The 21,306-nt window shown below is 33.6% G+C and overlaps 1 long non-coding RNA gene across 1 annotated transcript; it reads right to left on the bottom strand.

The window, feature by feature from the left end:
* Nucleotides 1-7,826: 7,826 nt before the first annotated feature.
* On the bottom strand, nt 7,827-21,255 carry LOC120635468. Its single transcript, XR_005659284.1, has 4 exons — nt 21,198-21,255; nt 16,033-16,270; nt 12,481-12,637; nt 7,827-7,993 (listed from the first exon to the last, which is right to left on the bottom strand). It is a non-coding gene; the product is annotated as an uncharacterized LOC120635468 (long non-coding RNA).
* Between the last annotated feature and the right edge of the window lie 51 nt (nt 21,256-21,306).

Here is a 21,306-nt window from a genome sequence, read left to right as displayed (position 1 = left end):
AACATAATAGTCAAGTAAAACTTAACGTTAATTTCAAAAGCTTAATTAAAGAGCATATTAATTCATTTAAAGGTATTATATTGATGTATGGTTACCTAATTACTATGTTATAATATTTTTTATAATCATAACACAATTTTTTACCTTTTGTTCTAGGTTGTTACAGTCTACATGATTCAAGTAAAACATATTTGCCTGAAGAATTAAATTTAAAGAAAATGCATGCAATGTTCCTTCAAGATAATCAAAGTGTATCTGTGTCTTATGAAACTTATAGACATATTTTTTGCACCGATTTTAACATTGCTTTCGGCTATCCTCGTACAGATACATGCAGCATTTGTGACGAATTCATGGCAAAAACAAAAGCATTGGAAACTAAGAAGAAGACATGCACTGATACAATTACCATGTCTACATTGGGCCAAGAAATTTTGAATCTTTTTAATCAAAACAAATTACATAAGCTACAAGCAAGCACTTTTTACTACAGAAAACGGATGGCAAGATTGCAAAGTAGAGAAGCCGGCAGCACAATGGAGACAATTTGTTTTGACTGTGGTAAAAATCTTTAGACCAAGAGAGCCGGAATTGTGGTCTAGATATGAACCAAAGCAAGACATGTATAATGACGAACAGTGTAGAGATTCCTACGTTCATCCAATCTCAAACAATAAACTATGTCAATAAGTACATATGAGGCATATAGTATCAAACCCGGCAGTCTCCAGTCAGGGTCAAAAAAAAGTTAACAATGCAAATATTTTCTCTATGGTAAATTCTCCATTACGTAAAAGTTAAGGCGTTTCAAAGACGGCTATCTCTCATACAAGACGCAATTAAAAATGAATGTCGGTAACAAACCTCCGCATTCATTTCTTTCAAACATGGCAGTCTCCGTTCCAACCAATCAGAGCTCGGCATTTAGTATGGCGTCTGCTGTCACAGCGCAAAGATCTGCACGTGGATTATTGTCATTTTTATTGGGATTTCTTATTATAAAGTGATATTAGTTGTGTAAAATAGACAAATGGATAATCTAGTACGACCCTGTTCACCTAGACAATCGAGAAAAAGGAAAAGTGATCCAGAAAATTGGAAAAGAAATGTGGCCAAGAGAGAGAGGTTTGTATACTGCGATATATGGTTTTGATACTTGCCCATTACTATATTCTTATGTTAGTTTGGTTCACTTTTTAAAGTGAAACTTCTTTAGGCGTGTTGAGAGTAAACTTTCAAGGTCGTGTGACGGAAATACGTCACGAATGGCAACGGAAGTCGAAATTTCAAAAGATGTCAAAGAAGTTTCACGTGTGCTCGGCACACACGCTTTATTTTTGATTTTTGATAATACCATGTAGTACTATAAAATGCGTAAAATGGACTTGGCAAAGTTACAAAACTCGTAGTGTCATTTTATTTTTTATTAGTTATAAAACTCATATCTTTTATAGTAATTGACTGCCCATGATAAAATTACGTTAATTTATTTTCCTTTTTCACTTCTTGTAGGTATTCATCGAAGCAACTTCCTGAGCGGCCAAGATGCGGACATGACACAAAAGCATTTAAATGTGGAACTGTTTCTATAGCTGATGTAAAATATTTCCATGATGCCTTTTTTAAATACAAAGAAAAATCGAAGCAAGATGCATTCCTTTTAAAATATTGTAAGCCAAAACTAATTAAGAGACGACGTGGAACAAAGGGTCCTCAAAGACAGAAACTCTTACAAACAAAATATACAATCAACGTGTCTTCAGCATGATGAATTGATTAAAACGCACCAAAAAAACGACGACCTACAAAAAAAAAACGATGTCCCGATACAGAAGAGAGTGCACAAATTGCGAGCGAGAGCTTTTTTCAGTTAGTTCAAGAAGAGCAAGATGGCATGATAACACTTTCTTTTGATTGCCAAAAAAATAGCCCTATGCTAAAACTACCAGACCAAAGTACGTATTATTCCAGACAATTGTATTTGTATAATTTTACAATAGTGCAGGGAAGTTCAAAAGCTGCACTGTCTCCAAAGAATACATTTGCCTACTGTTGGACCGAGGATAAGTTCGCAAAAAGCTCTAATGAAATAGCGTCAGCTGTTTATCATCGGCTTTGTTCGACAGATTGGACAGATATTACTAAAGTTCGTTTGATTGCGGACGGCTGCGGGGGCCAAAATAAAAATACCACCATGGTGGGTATGCTTGCTAAATGGCTAACATCTAAAGCCCCAAGTCATGTGAAAAACGTAGAAATTGTATTTCCGGTTGTAGGACATTCCTTCATTCCTCCAGATAGAGTCTTCGGGCATATAGAACGAGATATCCGCAAAAGGGAAATAATAAAAAACGCTGATGGTTATTTGGATATTATTAAAAATTACAGTACCATTATTGAATTAGGAAAAGGTGATTGCAAGGTTTATGATTGGAGAGATAGTTTAAAAACTGTCCTGAAAGATGTCGGTTCATGGCATTTTGCTTTTCAAAAGAGCAAGCGATTCTACATTAGGAGAACAAAAAGCAAAGTTGACGTTGTAGTTAAAGGGGATCTTTACTTATTATGGATTACAGTTTTTTTCACAACTACCTCAATATGTATATCAAATAAAAGGGCTTGAGTAGCAGAACACAATAAAATTATATTATTAAATCCAAGATGGCAACCGCTGCAAAATGACTGATAACCTAAGTCGGGGGTTTTTTAAATGTTTAATTTTGAGGGGCTTTTTTAAAATATAAAGATAATACTTTAAAATTAAGAAGACTGATTAAGAAAAGCTGTGATTTTTAATGTTGATCTCGAAGCTATAAAGAAAAAAAAATACCAATGATAATTGAACTAAGACTGACCTATTCAATGTGATATACTAAGTAGGTATAAAACTTCTGTACAGCATAAACATTTCATAATAAGAAAGTCTATTAACAAGTTAATAATTTCTTAAGCTGAAATGAGTGGTACGGAAATAGAAATTTTGAAATGAATAGTAGATAGTAAGCGTTCTTAGTTGAAAGTGAAAACAATTTTTTATAGTCCTTTGTTCCCATGTTTCTTGAAACGTTGTTTGACAAAGATACCATGTTTTGTTTAACGGTGCCTTTTAATTTTAAGTTGCGAAGCTGTCTTTATTTTTGTATAATGTTTATTACTTTTTTAAATGTTAACACTTTCTGTCAAATGTTGACAGCGTTATGAAAGAACAGTGTTTTAGCTAAAATAGGTTTATTAAGCGATTCGTGTTTTTATTAGTAAGGGGGTTAATTTTGATTTTTCTTGATTAAAAAGTATTAACAAAAACTCATTTTTTATTTCAAACAACATCACACTATCTTCTCGTTAGTAAATATGAAATGACGAGCTATATCTTTTAAATCTACCATTTAGTGTAAAATTATAGCAGGGTGGCTTCTTAGTAAGATAGATCCTTAGTATGTTTTTGTGAAAATTTACTCCCAAGCAATTTCACCCTACTTTAGAAGTTAGAGACCCAATTACTGTGTCGTGTAATATCTGTTTTAGATATTTTCCTGATGAAGGATTGTGTTGGTTGCGCTACTTCATTATTTTTGAGGTGGCTTTTTATCCATATTTCTTTGCTTCGTAGCGACATTATGTGTTACTAATGTCTTATATCCTGGTATTGTTTTGAATGCCGACTGTTTCTTGTGCCCTATTATCTTTTATACAACCACTATGAAAAGTTTCTTATCCTTCTTTTCCTATAATATTGATTGAACGGTCTAGTCGCTTATACCCTTTTACCTTGCAAAATGATAAATTGGAATGTCGCATATGCTTCTTATCCTTTAATATTTGATTTTGTCATTTGTATCTTATGCCATATTTCATCATTCAAAAATTATCGTCGACAGCGACAAAAACTACTTTAAATAACGTCAAATCACTAAAACTAAGAATACCAGTAACTGTTCCATTTCTATCTGATTTTATAACTGTTTCACTTTTCACAATATCTTAATAAATGACAAAAATACGTCAGTTTTTCTAAAATTTTAAACTTTGAACGGCTCTCCTGAACATTTCATCTTTTGTCGCTTATACCCTTTTAATTAAAAAACTATTTCCTTTTAACCGTCGATATCAAAGTTGGCAGTCTCCACAAGTGTATTTCAAATCCGGCAGTCTCCATTTTAATAATAAAGAATTTACTACTTAAATATTACAAAATAGTTATATTTCATTACTGAAATTAATTCAACAATTCTGTGAAGATAGAATTTGTCAATATACGCTGATATCTAAAATTAATAAACCTAAGAAATGTTTTTTGTTGATAACTCGAACTTGTGACAAGTGGAGATTGCCGACTTTGATATTATATGCCTCATATATCTTGGGCGAAGCAAATCTTTTGTGGATCACACAATCATAGAAGTGGAGCGACGAATTAAGATCGCTTGGAGCAAATATTGGGCATTGAAACATATTTTAAATCAAAAATACCCTTAGCCATGAAAAAGGAGGCAATGAACACCACAATATTGCCAACACTGTTGTACGGGTGCCAAACTTGGGCTTTAACAAAAATAGTTTTAAATAAAATTCAGATTTTTCAAAGAGCGGCTGAGCGAAGAATGCTTGGCTTAAGATTAAGTGACCGCCAAAGAAACGCAGCAATAAGAAAGAAAACACGGTTGACGCCGCGGAACTAGCGTGCAAACTGAAATGGCGATGGGCAGGTCATGTGGCGCGCTCTAAAGATGACCGGTGGAGCGAGCGAGTCTTGCACTAGTGGCCCCGTGACCAAAGCAGGCCGCGCGGAAGACCGCGCGCTCGTTGGAGAGACGACATTGAAGCTGTCGCAGGGCCCACTTGGACGAGGCTCGCCGCTTATAGAGTGCAGTGGGTCAAGATGGGTACCCAACTAACTAATGCATGTTAATTACTTAGATTCTCTTTATTTCGTTTATTTCTTTATTTATTTTATTTTTTGTAATTCGTTGTTTAATTTGTTACTTGGGATTAAATGGCTTATTTATTTTATTTATGGTAAAAATCTTTGTGCTCCTAACATACAAACAAACGATACTTATTATACTTTGAAGGACAGCTATCAGTGTATGCTTTCAATGTGCATGTATTATCTTCATCACAAAGCATCATTTACCTGTATCCAGAAACGGAAGGTAAAAAAGGAAGGTTATGTATGTTCGCTTGTCCATCACTTTATCTATAACTATATGAAGCCTACTACAACTCACCTTCAAATATTTTGTGACTCTTGCGGAGGGCAAAATAAAATTTTTACCATGTTTCGTTTCTTGCATCATTTAGTACATATTGAGAAAAAAACTGGAAAAAATAACAGTGACGTTTCCAGTGAGAGGCCACTCATATATGGAGTGCGATAAAAATATGGGTTTGGTGAAATCTAAGACAAGAGCAGAACTTCCATCGGATTGGACAGAAATTTTTCAAAATGCCCGCTGTGAGCAAAGTCCATTTGTAGTCATAGAGGTGGACACATCTTGTTTTAGATCATGGACTAGTCATTTGGGCACAATTTATGCTAAAAAGTCATCTTTTCCTTCAAACCCTATAAAAGTTCTCAAAATTGACAAGTCAAATACTAAAATAGGCTTCTGTTCTACTTATAATGGGCCCTGGGAATCTGCTTGCATCAGTGGTAGAAGGAAGAAAACCAGCGAGGAAAACACTATACAACAAAATGAATTCATTTTGCCTGGAAGGTTGTATACACACATATTGCCAATTAATGCTGAAAAATATAATGACAGACTTGAAATGAAGGACTTAAAAAAGTTTTGTTCCCCCGAAAGTATTACATATTACTCGAATTTATTTAGATCTTTGGCAATGTACTCTCTACCCATGTTTCGCTCTGCCACCGAAAAAAAAATTGTTAAGTTAACAATTATTTTTATTTTTAGCTAAATTTCCGTATTATATCACATTAGCACCAGCTTCTATGCATTACATACCTCCATATTAATAAGAGAGTGATTAGATTTGGCCCACCACTCTGCTCCAATGCGGGTTGGTGGGATTTGTGCTCAGAGTGGAAAACACTATACAACAAAATGAATTCATTTTGCCTGGAAGGTTGTATACACACATATTGCCAATTAATGCTGAAAAATATAATGACAGACTTGAAATGAAGGACTTAAAAAAGTTTTGTTCCCCTGAAAGTATTACATATTACTCGAATTTACCCCATAATTAAATTTCATGCTAATTGACATGTATTTCAATTCATACTGTGTTTATGTAATTAGACATTGTTTATGATCACCATTTAAGTTGTAAAATGTAAAAAGGAGATCATTGTGACAATGAGCCCCCTTCTTGCACAATTACATTTGGGAGTTAGGTAATTAAATTTCAAACTATTATTTATTTACCAACCCAATCTTTTAAAATAACAATCTATTATGTTAATTATGTACTGTTCCTTTTTTATATGGGTACGAATCATATTCTATTTATTTATTTATTCCATAAAGTTTCCAAAAAAATAAAAAATACTTATAGCATCAGAAAACCACCCAGGTTTGTAATATATGCTAACAGAGAATTAAGTCTAGGTACGTTAACTACAGAACATTATTGCCAGTTTACCATGTTGTGTATAAAAATGATCATAAGTTACTTAAAAAGAAGGACTTCAGTTTTTTCTTAATATTACGAGGATTAATATTGTCTCGTACATCAGTGGGTAATTCATTAATAAGGCGAGGAACTAGGTAAACGTTCGTGCGCTCGCCATACCTATTGAACGCGCCCGAAGTGCATAACCGGCCTCGACTGACGGCCCGCGTGCATAGAGTTGTAACTGTAGAAATTGAAATTTTAGGTTTAATTCTTTGATTACTTGAAACAATGAGAATGTTAATGAGCTCTTTCTTTTCCTGTGCCCTTCAATTGTTATAGACGCATTACATTAATTTTTATGCTCGCCAAACCAAATGGTCCAAAAAACAAGGTCTTTTTTCACTCTTCGACACGAATCTGTTGACATATTCAGATATTCAGTTCAATAGTAGATAAATAAATGTTTTTGAAACCAAATGGCTGCCTGGCTTTACAAAAATCTACGGAATTCTGGCTCTAAACATTTCAACGTATAAAAAAAAAACAATTCAATATATAAAAAACAAATAAAGAAATATAATGGCTAAACACACTTTTAACTTAATCGTCATAGATTTGTACTAAGGCTTCGGTTCTACAAGCGTATTCAGAGTGTTTGTAGTTATTTACTAGATGGCGCCACTTGTCCCTTCCATCGCGCTATCGAAGTGTTAGCACAAAAGCATAAGACCTCCGAACATAGCATCAGTGGGTAACAAAAAAACAAACAAATTTTACCATTTTTGGAAAGTAATACCTGGTAACAACTGGGTAATACTTCAGTAATCAATAATGATATAATTGGGATCCACACTCTACGGTACATGAAATCCCATGAGGGAACAGTTTATATTGCGTGGAATAGTAAATATATCTTTGCACTCGGGCACTGTCTGTGCCTAAAACAAATTCGAATTTAGAATGGTTGCTGAATTAGGGCGAAAAGCAAGGAGAAAAAAATATTGAGGATACTACGATAATATGCAATTAGTCAATTGTCAAACTACTGACTTCTGGGCTATAGCCTGTAGGCACATGCCTCCTATATTATGAAAATTAAGCTTAATTTGCTATACTCCGCGAAAAGCAAGAGAATATGTATGGTGCAATTTATAATTTCTTCAAGCTATGTACTTCACACCAAACAGATCTTTGGCAATGTACTCTCTACGCATGTTTCGCTTTACAACCGAAAAAAAAAATTGTTAAGTTAACAATTATTTTTATTTTTAGCTAAATTTCCGTATTATATCACATTAACACCAGCTTCTATGCATTACATACCTCCATATTAATAAGAGAGTGATTAGATTTGCACCACCACTCTGCTCCAATGCGGGTTGGTGGGATTTGTGCTCAGAGTGGAGAAATTCTAGAAAAGAAACCCAGAATAAAAGATTAGAAAGAAACAGAGATAGAGAAAATGTGATATGTTTTTATTTATAAGATATAGTTCTGCTATGCTGATCTCCGTTGTTTTTTTAATGAAAGTAAGCTTAACGCTCACAGGGAATACAATTGTTCTTAACATTATGACCTAATTCGATTTAATTATGCAACATTGCGATAATCATTTTTATTTTTAAACTTGTGGTTCGACATAATAAATTAAATTTAATCTTTTGATAACGACTAAGAAACATGTACATGTATGACTGGCGTGTATCGATAATGCAGTCGTATTTATATCGAAATACCCACCAACGGAATGTCATGAACATTGGTTGTTAATCTTTAATTTTTTCTTTGAAACTATCTATTAATTATCTAATAATATAGCGTATTTGTAAAAATCCTAATCGATTTAGTAAAATATCTGGCACATATCAATTTATAGTTATCTAAAGTTTAATTATTTATCCACTTTATAAATTTACTGTAACACTTTTTATTAGAGCTATATTACCTAAACTTATAGGAAAATAATTTTATTACAAACAAAAACAAAAACTTATTAATGTCTAAATTCAAATTCAAAATTCATTTATTTCAAGTAGGCCTAATATAAGCACTTTAGAAACGTCAAGTCTGTCTGTTTGTAGTGACTCTACCACTGATTCGGAAGGCCTATTCTACCGAGAAGAAGCCGGCAAGAAACTCGGCAGTTGCTCTTTTCCAACATCAACAATTTACATTTTAACATTCATTTTTCTATCTTGTGAGAGATAAAAGCGGAGCCGGATGCTTCCAAGCAACCTTGTCATTAAGAAATATACAAAGTATTTATAATGTATAAACTAAGTAATAAAACTAACGCAAAACTTGTGCTTATGATTAATATTTGGTCTCAGGAAATATAATCACGTCTCTGATTATCGCAAAAAAAAACTTTAGTAGCTTCCTACTAGCCATCGGCGTAATCTGCATATCCTTTCAATCCTATATTCTACTCTTTTTCATCTTTGGACACCACCCTGCCTTAAACAACGCTCTAACTCCCTTGGTCCGTGTTCGTCCCAAGGATCCCGAGAAGAATGTAAAATGTAGAAAGAAAATAAATTATATAAGTATTTATGTATATGAATGATATACATAAATACTTATATAATATTCATATAAACACCCAGACACTCAAAAATATTAATGTTCATCGCACAAACATTTTCCAGTTGTCGGAATCGAACCCACGGCCTTGGACTCGGAAGGCAAATCGCTGGACACTGCGCCAATCGGCCGTCGCAATAATAATTAATAACTAAAACTAGCGTACCCAGCCCGCTTCGACGGGCTAGATTTTGCTTTATTTTATTTAAACAATAAACTTACATAATGAAATTTTTAATTTAAGTCTCTTAATATATTAAATCATTTATTTCTCTCCATATTCATTCTCTTCTATCCTCTTCTCGAGCGGGTGAAGATCATCATCTACACCCATGTACACCCAACAATAGAATATCATCATAGTAAATAAAAGCTGTATTTGACAGTTTGACAGTTCAAAAATAGGAGCGCTCCGATCGTCGCCAAACTTTACAGGATTACTCGCCAGGTCAATCCGGAGATTCCCTGAAAGTTTCATTGAAATCGGTCCACCCGTTTCGGAGCCTATACGTAACATACCCACACACTTTCTCTTTTATATATATAGATACACTATCCTCAGTATATTAGGCATGTGACATTGCTGGGCACAGGTTTCTTACAGGAGAGAATATATAAGCTATGATAGGCTAGTGGGTAAGACTTCAGCCAAGCTTTCGGGAGTACAGAGTTCGAGAACTGGCGTGCGACTCTAACTTCCGTTTTGAGCAATAAAATATCAAAGTAAACTTCTTAGACATTAATAAGTAAATGCATAATATTAATAAATTTCAAAATCCAAACATTAATTTATAAAACATTGCTGATGGTGATATAACAATTATAATACAACAAACAATTTATTAATGCTTTAGAACCAAATTTTATTGAACAGCTCTTATATATTTCAAGGCTGTAACATAAACTTAACTTAATATTAATTATTGATCATTGTAGTTTTAATTATTTTTATTTTTTACATTAATACATATTTATAAAACAATAAAATGTATGACGTTCATAAGTGCTGTAACTATAGACTAAATTGAATGAAGATTTGATTGATTGATTGATTGATTGAATCTCAGCGTTCTGCTCGCAGAATCCTTCAGTATAAAAGCTCCAATAGAGATGATATTACACTACCTGATGATATTCGTCGCTCTAAATCCCTAGCTATTTTCAAAAGCCGTTTTAGGCATCACTATGTGTCATTATAATTATGTTGTTTGTATATATGCATATGTATATCAATAGTAAGTATATATACAAAATTATAATTGTATATATATATTTTCTTTTCTCTTTTAATATTTATTGTTATTACTCTTGTGTAAATTTATGTATTGCGATTTCCTGTCTCTCATGTATATTCCTATTGTTTGGGTTACCTGGAAAAGATTACTTTTAGTGATAAGGTCGCCTTTTGCCCCTAATTTTTTTAGGAATATTCACTTTATCCTATACTACGCAGAGAAGATTTTTTATTTAAAATAAATATATGTAACCAAGGAAAAACGTACTTCGAATTTTCGTTACTCTTTGTAATTTTTTTCGATTAAAATTTTGCTGAATCCTGTGATGCGGACAAGCTTTTAGTAAGAAATATGTTCAAGAATAACGTATATTCTTTCCGCAGTGAAGAACGACGTAGATTATTAATAGTGTAACTTCTTTCAATCATATTTATGTTATTATTATATGTATGAACAATATGTATTATAAATAATATACAATTGTAAGTGTAGTATTAGAATTTATAACATGTAGTTTAGTTTGCCATATTTTTATTACAAATTGTGTATTGCCGCAACAACCAGGACCTTAAATCCTTATAAGAACCACTTCCGCTAAAGGGTTTCTGGGAGAGATCGCTTTAGCGATAAGACCGACTTTAGACACTTTAAAATAGTTTTTTAATATTTTTTATTTTTATCTTATGTGTTTCTCTTAGTATTTAGTTTTTGTGAGTGCAATAAAGTGTAAATTTAACTATTTAATTTCTTTTTTCTTTAATAAATAAATATATATATTACGACAATACACACATCGCCATCTAGCCCTAAAGTAAGCGTAGCTTGTGTTATGGGTACTAAGATGACTGATGAACATTTTTATGAATGATATACATAAATACTTATATAATATTCATATAATCACCCTGACACTCAAAAATATTAATGTTCATCGCACAAACATTTTCCAGTTGTCGGAATCGAACCCACGGCCTTGGACTCGGAAGGCAAATTGCTGGACACTGCGCCAATCGGCCGTCGCAATAATAATGCTAGCGTATTATTAAATTAAAACTAGCGTACCCAGCCCGCTTCGACGGGCTAGATTTTGCTTTATTTTATTTAAACAATAAACTTACATCATGAAATTTTTAATTTAAGTCTCTTAATATATTAAATCATTTATTTCTCTCCATATTCATTCTCTTCTATCCTCTTCTCGAGCGGGTGAAGATCATCATCTACACCCATGTACACCCAACAATAGAATATCATCATAGTAAATAAAAGCTGTATTTGACAGTTTGACAGTTCAAAAATAGGAGCGCTCCGATCGTCACCAAACTTTACAGGATTACTCGCCAGGTCAATCCGGAGATTCCATGAAAGTTTCATTGAAATCGGTCCACCCTTTTCGGAGCCTATACGAAACATACCCACACACTTTCTCTTTTATATATATAGATACACTATCCTCAGTATATTAGGCATGTGACATTGCTGGGCACAGGTTTTTACTGGAGAGAATATATAAGCAGAGTTCGAGAACTGGCGTGCACCTCTAACTTCCGTTTTGAGCAATAAAATATCAAAGTAAACTTCGTAAGAAGACTTACATACCTGAGACTTATATCCCTTGTCAGCCGATATAATTTTAATTTCCGGCCTGTGCTAGCCCTACTGTGCCCTATAGTAGGACGGTAATGAGTTTGACGGCCGATTGGCGCAGTGGGCAGCGACCCTGCTTTCTGAGTCCGGGGCCGTGGGTTCGATTCCCACAACTGGATAATATTTGTGTGATGAACATGAATGTTTTTCAGTGTCTGGGTGTTTATATGTCTCAGACACTGAAAAACATTCACGTTCATCACACAAACATTTACCAGTTGTGGGAATCAAACCCACGGATTTGGACTCAGAATATTAGAAGTATTTATGTATTTTATTCATTAAAATATTCATCAGCTATCTTGGTACCCATAACACAAGCTACGCTTACATTGGGACTAGATGGCGATGTGTGTATTGTCGTAGTATATTTTCTTATTTAGTACCATAAACTAGTCAAATTGTTTTTTTTTTTAAGTAGTAAATGATGTACCTGTAGGTGAGTGAAGAACCAGAGCAACACTACGCAGGGCACGCAAGGAGCACGTCGTAGGTGATCGACCTGAGGCGTAGGTGTTAAGCCTCATGTGTCTGTAATTAAACCAGCAACCACGCCCTTCGGACCGGAACACAGCAATGTTGCTTGGCACCTGAAATAATAAGTAAATAATTGTACTACGACAATAAAGAGTTTACTCTTTAAGTACGATTGTCGAAACATACACAAAAAGATTTTATTTAGCTGAATAAAGATTAATACCATATGAAAGGGTAAATAAAAAATCCTGTGCAATTTATTCACACACGGCCGAAGTGTAACTTCTTAAAAGTAGCGTACGGGAGATTGAGGTGGATGTAGAGTATCTGAACTATTAGGATAAATGTAATGTTTATTATTTAGTTTCTGTGGTAACTAGAATAGGTAAAAAAATGTATTATGATTTCTATCTCACTCTGTCCTATACATTCATGTGTTTGTTTCCTTATCTAGATATTATTCGGTTTCCTTGGTATCTTAAATAGGAAAAATAAGTTAATTAAACGAAAGCGACGTTGCATGTTTGCGCATCACGGTTGCCGGGCATGCAACGTCGCAAAGCGAAAACGTAACGAGGTCATTGATTAGTAGATTTTACTCCTAAATTTTTCTCATACCGGGCGCCTTATATATGAAAATCGATTCTTAAGGAGTAAACTCCAAAAAAAAACATTCAAAATTCATTAATTTCAAGTAGGCCATTATTAATATAAGTACTTTTGAAACGTCAAGTCTGTCTGTGTGTAATGACTCTACCACCGGTTCGGAAGGCAGATTCTACCAAGAAGCTGGCAAGAAACTCAGCAGTTGCTCTTTTCCAATATCAACAATTTACATTTTACATTTTAAAATTCATTTTTCTATCTTGTGAGAGATGAAAGCGGATCCGGATGCTTTCAAGCAACCTTTTCATTAAGAAATTCATCAATTGTATAATAACCTCGCTGTAATAAATATGTTTTAACGCATTCTTTAAACTTATGCATTGGTACACATATCGCCATCTAGCCCCAAAGTAAGGGTAGCTTGTGTTATGAGTACTAAGATGACTGATGAATATTTTAAGAACTATATACATTAAAATTTCAATCGCTCTGAAACAATTACAGCGTTAAGAATGCGTCCCGAACATATTCCAACAAATAAGTTTGTCTTGCTCGTTGGAAAAAATGAAAGTTGGAATGTGTTGGAATGTGTTCGGAATGAACAACTTAGAATAAGTTTACTAGATAGTTATTTAAGTAAAGTAGATGTGATTGGCTTTTTAGCGTTTCTTAGAGCAGAATCAAAACTGACATATAAATTAGTTAGAACATATTTTAGATTAAGAGAATAAATATCTGTATATAACTAACAGAGCGACATGGTCAAATTATGTGACTAAGCTCTTTAAATAAAGAGATAAAAAAAAAAAACATCTTTTCCCAAAAATTGGTCTTGACGTCTGGTGACCCAAGAGCTTACGCTTATTTAGCCCAACGACTAAGTCTAGCTATACAAAGGGGCAACAGTCCCATAATTTTGAGTACCATGCCCATAAGTGAACATTTAGACGGCTTTTATTTTTTTTAAATACCAACGTTAGTGTGTAATTATTATGATGTGTTTACAAATTGGAACTACATATATTAAACTAAATAAAATATTTTTAATGAATAATAGGTATACATAAACACTTATAAACTACGGCAAAATTAAGCCAGTTTGTGTTTTGAACAAAAGAAAAAAAAAGACGAAGAATTTTACTTTTTAAGCCTCTGTGGGAATAGCAATTTTCTGATGCATATTATTGAAGATAATCCAAAAAAGTAAAATATTGCTTTTTATATAAATATTTTATCAATAGTTAAGCTAATTATTAGACTGTCGACTTCGAAACAGTGACCGCGAGGGAAGCCGCGGGCAAATCTAGTCATGTATTATATTCTTGGTATTTTAACGTAGTTGCCTCTCATTTGAGACCAAACTCGATATTTTTCTCAACTTTTTCATTTTATTCATCTATTTATGACTGTTATATCCCGAATTTTGGAATTATGACTTCATAAAATCCATGACCCTCATGGAAAATCAAAACGCAGCATTCAATTCGATTACAATTGACTCAAAACAGGCGACGCACATTAGGCTACAACAATAAGACTATAAAACTCATTACCTTTACGTAATCGGGTACAATTAATTGAAAAAAAAATAAGCTTAAACCCTATTTTATCCAATTTTAATGGTTTTGTTAACTCTAATGCAATAGATAAGTCATAAATCATCTGGTTTAACTTCTGATAGGGGTACCTTTGCTGGTTTTTGTTTTCGCCATTCTTCACTAGATGGCGTCACTAGTCCCTTACATCGCGCTATCGAAGTGTTATCCTCAAATGTACAAGTGCCCCGGGTACTTCGTTTGAAAAGTAACAAACATACAGACAAATTTTAAACTTTTTGGAGAGTATTACCACTGCGGTAATGCTACATATAAACACTGTATAATGGAAAAGCAGATTCCTATAACAATATGGTTGACTGGAATTTGGTATTTTCTATTCAATTAATACAGATTTTGTTCTAACTAAAAAAAATAAAATAAGCATCGACATTAGACATGTGAGACAATGTTTTTTTATCTACGGCTGCATAGGCATGACCCATTACAGAGCACTAACGTGAGTAAGCGGGTTTTAGCGATTATTTGATTGAGGTTATTATTAATTCGATAGTATAATACTACGCAATATAATATTAATATTTTGTCATAATCGCCTGTAAAAATATGTTATATCTGGGGTTTTATAAAATAGAGTAGATACGCGATATACTCACGATGGTATTCTTACTTGGTTAGGCTGGTTTTAACGATTATTATAACGACGTGATTAGCGGTTAACATGTGGTCTACAAAAGTACTCTATAATTAACTTAGTTTAATATTACGTAATATCATCAACATCCAGTCTGAGAATTTTATATTTAAAGCAGAGTAGCTTCTATAGACCCACCATGGTGCTCCAACTTGGATTGGCGGGTTTTAACGACTAATATCAGTTTTATCAAGGCTCCCCCGTCTCTACTCTGATTTTAGAACATACTCGGATTGGCGGGTTTAATCGATTGTTATCACATTGGAATTTCGAACACAAATTTTAGGATTATTGTTTTTTCTCATTACCAGCCCAGAGTTCGGAAATTGGTGCTGACAGAGAGCACGTTATACCCTCGTTCCCGGTAATCATTACTAATATGTGAAAGCCGACCAATCCCCATTGAAGCAGCCTGGGCGGCCTATGCTCCACAGAGTTCCCAGAATCAGGATATCAATAGAATGATGTTGATAGTAAACGAAATTACTAGTTTATTTAAGTTCATAAGTGTTTATATTCTCACAACCGTATCTCTGAATCCGTTTAATAAAATTCACCAATGAATCCATGTTGAATCGTGTCAACAGACAACTTTTTTGATAGATATATTGCACTGTAACAGTACATAGCCAGAAGTCTATCTTTTACTTACTTGTTAAAAGTTTTTACGCCATCGTTGGTGATGAATTTATTACTGTCAAGCAACGGTTTGGCATAGAGCCATACCATTTAGTGTACCAACTTAGCTGTCACAAGCCTTAAGAGGGGACTGGGATCTTCACCCTAATATTCCCTGTACTTCACTTAATGTGTACAGTATATTGCTGAATATCAAAAAATTTATAGTGCTAAGCACTCTTTGGGACTGGTTCCTGGGTTACCGTTGATATCTGAAAATGAGAAAATATACATTTTAAAACAAAATAATTATACATCTTTTTTTTTTTTGACGAAATCCCTGGCGCAGCGGTGAGCGCCGTTTTAAAATTGGAAGTCCCGGGTTCAATACCCAGCAGGGGCAATTTGGGGATTTTGATACAGTAATTTTATAAAGTGGGTAAATAATTAATCATTTCATTAATAACCAATCTTCATGACATGGAATTGGTGGGTATTTTGATATAAATACGACTGCATTATCGATATACTCCAGTCCTACATGGACTCGAACGATGCATAGATACCTCCCGGTGTCTTAGTCGTTTAACAATTAATAATTTCTGGATTTTCTCTGGTCTTATCTGGTGGCTTCGGTCGTGGCTAGTTACCACCGTACCGACAAAGCCACTATGCAATTTGACATTTCGGTACAATGTCGCGTAGAAACCGATTAGGAGTATGTGTCTGTCTTACCCCTAACAACGCTGCTTAAATTTTAGATTTAAGCAGCGGTAGGCTAAGTTATATAGAACATTAAATAAAATGAAAAACTTTCATTTAGAAAATAAAAAACAATGAACTATAAATCCCTTCACACAATAACTACAAAGAGTCAGAAAAAGTTAATTTTAAGAATTGTTACTGTATTTACAAATAGCCGTAGGTATTATTTAAGAAAAAAAAACAAAAAACAAATGCAGTTTCCCTTTACTGCACGGTATACCAAATATAGTATACTAAGGTGGTCTGGAAGAGATCGCTACTAAGCGATAAGGCCGCCATTTGTATCCTACTTTTAAGTTTATTTTTGTTGCGTCCATTGTTTTTTTTTTCCTATTTGTGGTGTACAAATGAAGTGTATAAATAAATAAATAAAATAAATAATAGTGTGTAGAAAATAATCCCTTTTTTATTTCGTAATAAGAGTTGTAGAAGTAAAATATTAAGTTCTAAGAAATAAGTGATGTGTTTTAACAGTGCACTTTATAAGTACATTACATTACAGTATTTAAAATATGAATCCTGCACATGCCACTAGTCCGCGGTAGAATATGTGATATCATAAATAAAGTTATAACTAGTTAGGAGTCAGATACTAACACCACACCAGGGCCAAATTATGACTTTTTAGCTAAATCTATTCAAATATTTGTGGGTCGTAAACCTTGTTTTGATACATATATATAAATAAAAAAAAAAAAAAAAAAAAAAACCAATAACTTATAACTCAGGCTGACCACTGACAATAATTAGCAAGGGCGATATAAATTACAAGTTCACCAGTTGATAGATAAATTCCGAGCAGTGAATTCTCCTTTGACGTGACATTGGTGAAATATAGCTCTGTGCACGTATCCCCCAAGAAAAGAAGAAGAATATATCACAAAAGGTAAAAGACTAATTTACTTTCATCGTACTAGGATCACGATCCAAGATATTAATACGCGTGTATCATCGCCTGTTTTAGTTTCACCAGGCACACCTAAAAGCCATAAAAGCAAAAAAAGAAGAAGAAGATTAGTTTAACCGCGTAATACAGATTTTTTTTGAACCAACAAAGAATTTTTATGCGGCTAAAAATTTTAGCGCAATTTTTTGAATAAAGAAATTTTTTGGATTTTAATATTATGATATATTATGAACGTTCAATTTGATTAAATTAACAGTTCATGATGTGTTTTGTTTTAAATACGAAAATATTCCCTTTATTATATTTTGAATATCTATAGTCTGTGTGCAGCGAACGTTGGCTATTAGTCGGTTTACCTTGGCGCACGAAAAAAAACCGTCTCGCCATTTTCCGTAATCAATATATTTGTTTTAAGAATGATTTTTTTTTTTTTTTTAATAATAACCCAGGCACGAAACGGGACTCTAAAATCTAGAAAGCGGCTCACGAAACTTCCATACAGATAAAAAAACAGCAAAAATGGTCAGTTTATTTTCTGTGACCGTATTTAGAAGATTAGTCTGTTCTTTTCCTTGCAAATTTGATGAAAATCATCGTATTAAACGCGAAATTTTCAGAGAAATTAGACTCTCGGCTTCCTTATCGCGCTCGCTTACAGCTCTCGCGCCTAATACCGCATCGCCTGTAAGATACAATGTACGGAACTTGATGCATAATAATTCGGCAACTTTTAATTTTGTTATTTTAATAAACATTTTTAATAAGGCAAATTAGCTTCTTCATTAATTTTTGAATAAAAATTATAATTTAAATTTAAATATAAAAAAATCCCCCGAATTTCAATACAGCGTACATTATTATAGTAGTCAAGCCCTTTGATTTGATTGAGGTAATTGCGAATATTTAATCAGCCAATTTGAAATAGCTAAGTACGTTCCCGACAAATTCACTTTTCAAACAAATTCCTTTTGAAATTGACATACATAGACAAAGCAAACTCGTGTAACGCACGAACACTTGCAAATAAGGTATGCTACAAAGCCTTTTGTATTCTACTCCCATCTTTGTATTTCTATACTTCTTTTATTTCCCTAACTTCATAGTGGTACAAATAAAAAGTCATATATTGGATAGAAGCAGGCGTTACTTTGCGGAAATCCATGATATATTATGAAAATTAAATATATAATTTTCAAATAGATCTTCCATAATGTACCCTCTACGCACGTTCCGCTTCGAAACCGGAGCATCCTCAGGAGATGAATAATTGTTAAGTTGAAAATTATAAGTTAAAGATTCTCCTGCTTTTCGCGGTGTATAGCAAATGTTACAGTAAATTTATAAAGTGGGTTAATAATTAAACTTTTGATAACTATAAATTCATATTTACCAGATATTTTATAAATAAGTTAATAGATAGTTTTCATGAAACAATTGAAATTATATTTGATTAACAACCAATTTTCATCACATTGAGTTGGTGGGTAATTCGATATAAATACGACTGCATTATCGATACACTTCAGTCCTACAAAGACTTGAACGTCCTCCCGGTGTCTTAGTCGTTTATCACAAATTAAGCTTAATTTTCATTAAGAGTTATATAATAATAATGCATTCTATACCAGTACATCTATATAGAGGCCACATTAATTCGAGCCATCATCATAATATCAACCTGGGCTTTCAATACAATTCATCCATACTGGGCCAGTGTGGTGGACTACGGCCTTAACCCCTTCTCATTGTGGGAGGAAATCCGTGCCCTGTATTGGACCCGTAATGGGTTGATATGACGATGACTAGACTCTCGCTGATTATTAATATACAAACGAAATATTATGAAGGTTGCAAATTTTTGTTATAAACATAGGACTTGAAAAGCATTGAAATTACATACCCCACCCTCAGGTATGGTATGCACTGCTTTTATGCATAGACAAAGTGCATGCCACTGACTCTACTACTACTACTACTACTACTAAAAATATAAACACTTTTGGAACGTCAAGTCTGTCTGTTCGTTGCGTCTTTACGTACGGTTCGAAAGGCAGTTATGACCAAGAAGCCGGACGGTTCGGAAGGCAGTTTTGTAGAATCGACCAAGAAGCAGGTAAGTCAGCAGCTGATCCTTTACAATATTATTATTGATAAGCTCTTTTCGAGTGGTCTTATGAGAACAGAGGTTACTGGACCGTCAATTATACTATAATTCCTACAAATAATGTAAATTTGTTTGTTACGCTTTCACGCAAAAACTACTGAACCGATCCTCATGAGACTTTGTACACATATTCTTGGAAGTGTTAGAATGAATATAGGATACTTTTTATCCCGACATTAAGCTCGGTTCCTTTGGGAGAGGGGATGAAAGTGTTTGACGATTTTACACCGTAACTCCGACAAATTATAACCGATTTAAATAATTATTTTTGTACTATAGAGGTTATAATATGTGTTTAATTTTGCCCAAACTGTGGTTGGAGATAGAGGACAGAACTCCTCAGCGGACAGCAGAAAACCCCTCATTTAAGGCTTAGCGATACTGAATACTTTAAATTTTTTTTAATCTACAACTAAATTTAGTGCCACATCAAAAAACAAAATCGAACGCAGACGAAGTCGCGGGCAACAGCTAGTAAAATATATATATGTCGCAGACGGAAATGAGTACGGACACTAAATGAAACGCAAACGCGCCATCTAGCGGCTAGCATGCATCAACAGTTTTGGCGCGCTAGGACAGAGTCGGGGTCTAATGACTTGATTGGGATTATTGATTAGGTGGGACGCAACGCAGGAAGACGTCGTCACGGAACTGTCCTACGTTTCTCTTAGTGGTTATTATCTTAAAAGTTCTGCTATTACGATATCAGTTAAATTCAGTGTATTTATTTATTTATTTATTAGGAACAACAGACAGTCATGCACAAAAAAGACATCTAAAAATAAAATAGCATTAAAAATAAATTAGCACAAGACCCACATCATTGTACACGAATTACTAAACTTATATTAAAAAATAGGGCTACATAAAAAATTTAAAAGAGATTAAAGTTATTACAAAAATAATAAATAATTCAACACTTATAATGCAAACTAACTAACTACTTAATACGACTTATTATTTAAACTTTTTATATTTCAGATTGCTTATTACCAACTTCTTGAAATTACTTACACTAGTTGCATGAATGTCAACAACAACAACAATGTGTAAGAAGTTAAATTCGAATAAAGCGAGTCAAATTTAAAGGTGTGTTTATTGCACGATACCTCAAAATTGCGCACACGATGTCGGACGGATCAAGTCAAATATATTAATATACAACGTGTAAATGAAAACCGAAATAATATTTCAGACGCTTTAGAGGTACATTATTTACTGTGTCTGAGATTTATCTGTGAAACTGAAACGCTCATTTTTTTTTTGAGTAAACCATTGCCATCATTTTTACTAAAATAAATCAGATACAGCCCTAACATCACATGCAAAAGTAAAATAAAAAGAGACTCCTGTCACTTACTATATTATTGTTAGGTACGCGTAGAGTAGCGTAGGTACTATGCACGTGTCGGTCTTTTATCTTCAATAGGGTTGTCATAAGTAAACACTTAGAAAATCTTGAATTAGTT

Source organism: Pararge aegeria, chromosome 26, assembly GCF_905163445.1.
Source record: "Pararge aegeria chromosome 26, ilParAegt1.1, whole genome shotgun sequence".
NCBI classification, from domain to species: domain Eukaryota; kingdom Metazoa; phylum Arthropoda; class Insecta; order Lepidoptera; family Nymphalidae; genus Pararge; species Pararge aegeria.
This window is presented reverse-complemented; position numbering and strand designations above follow the sequence as displayed.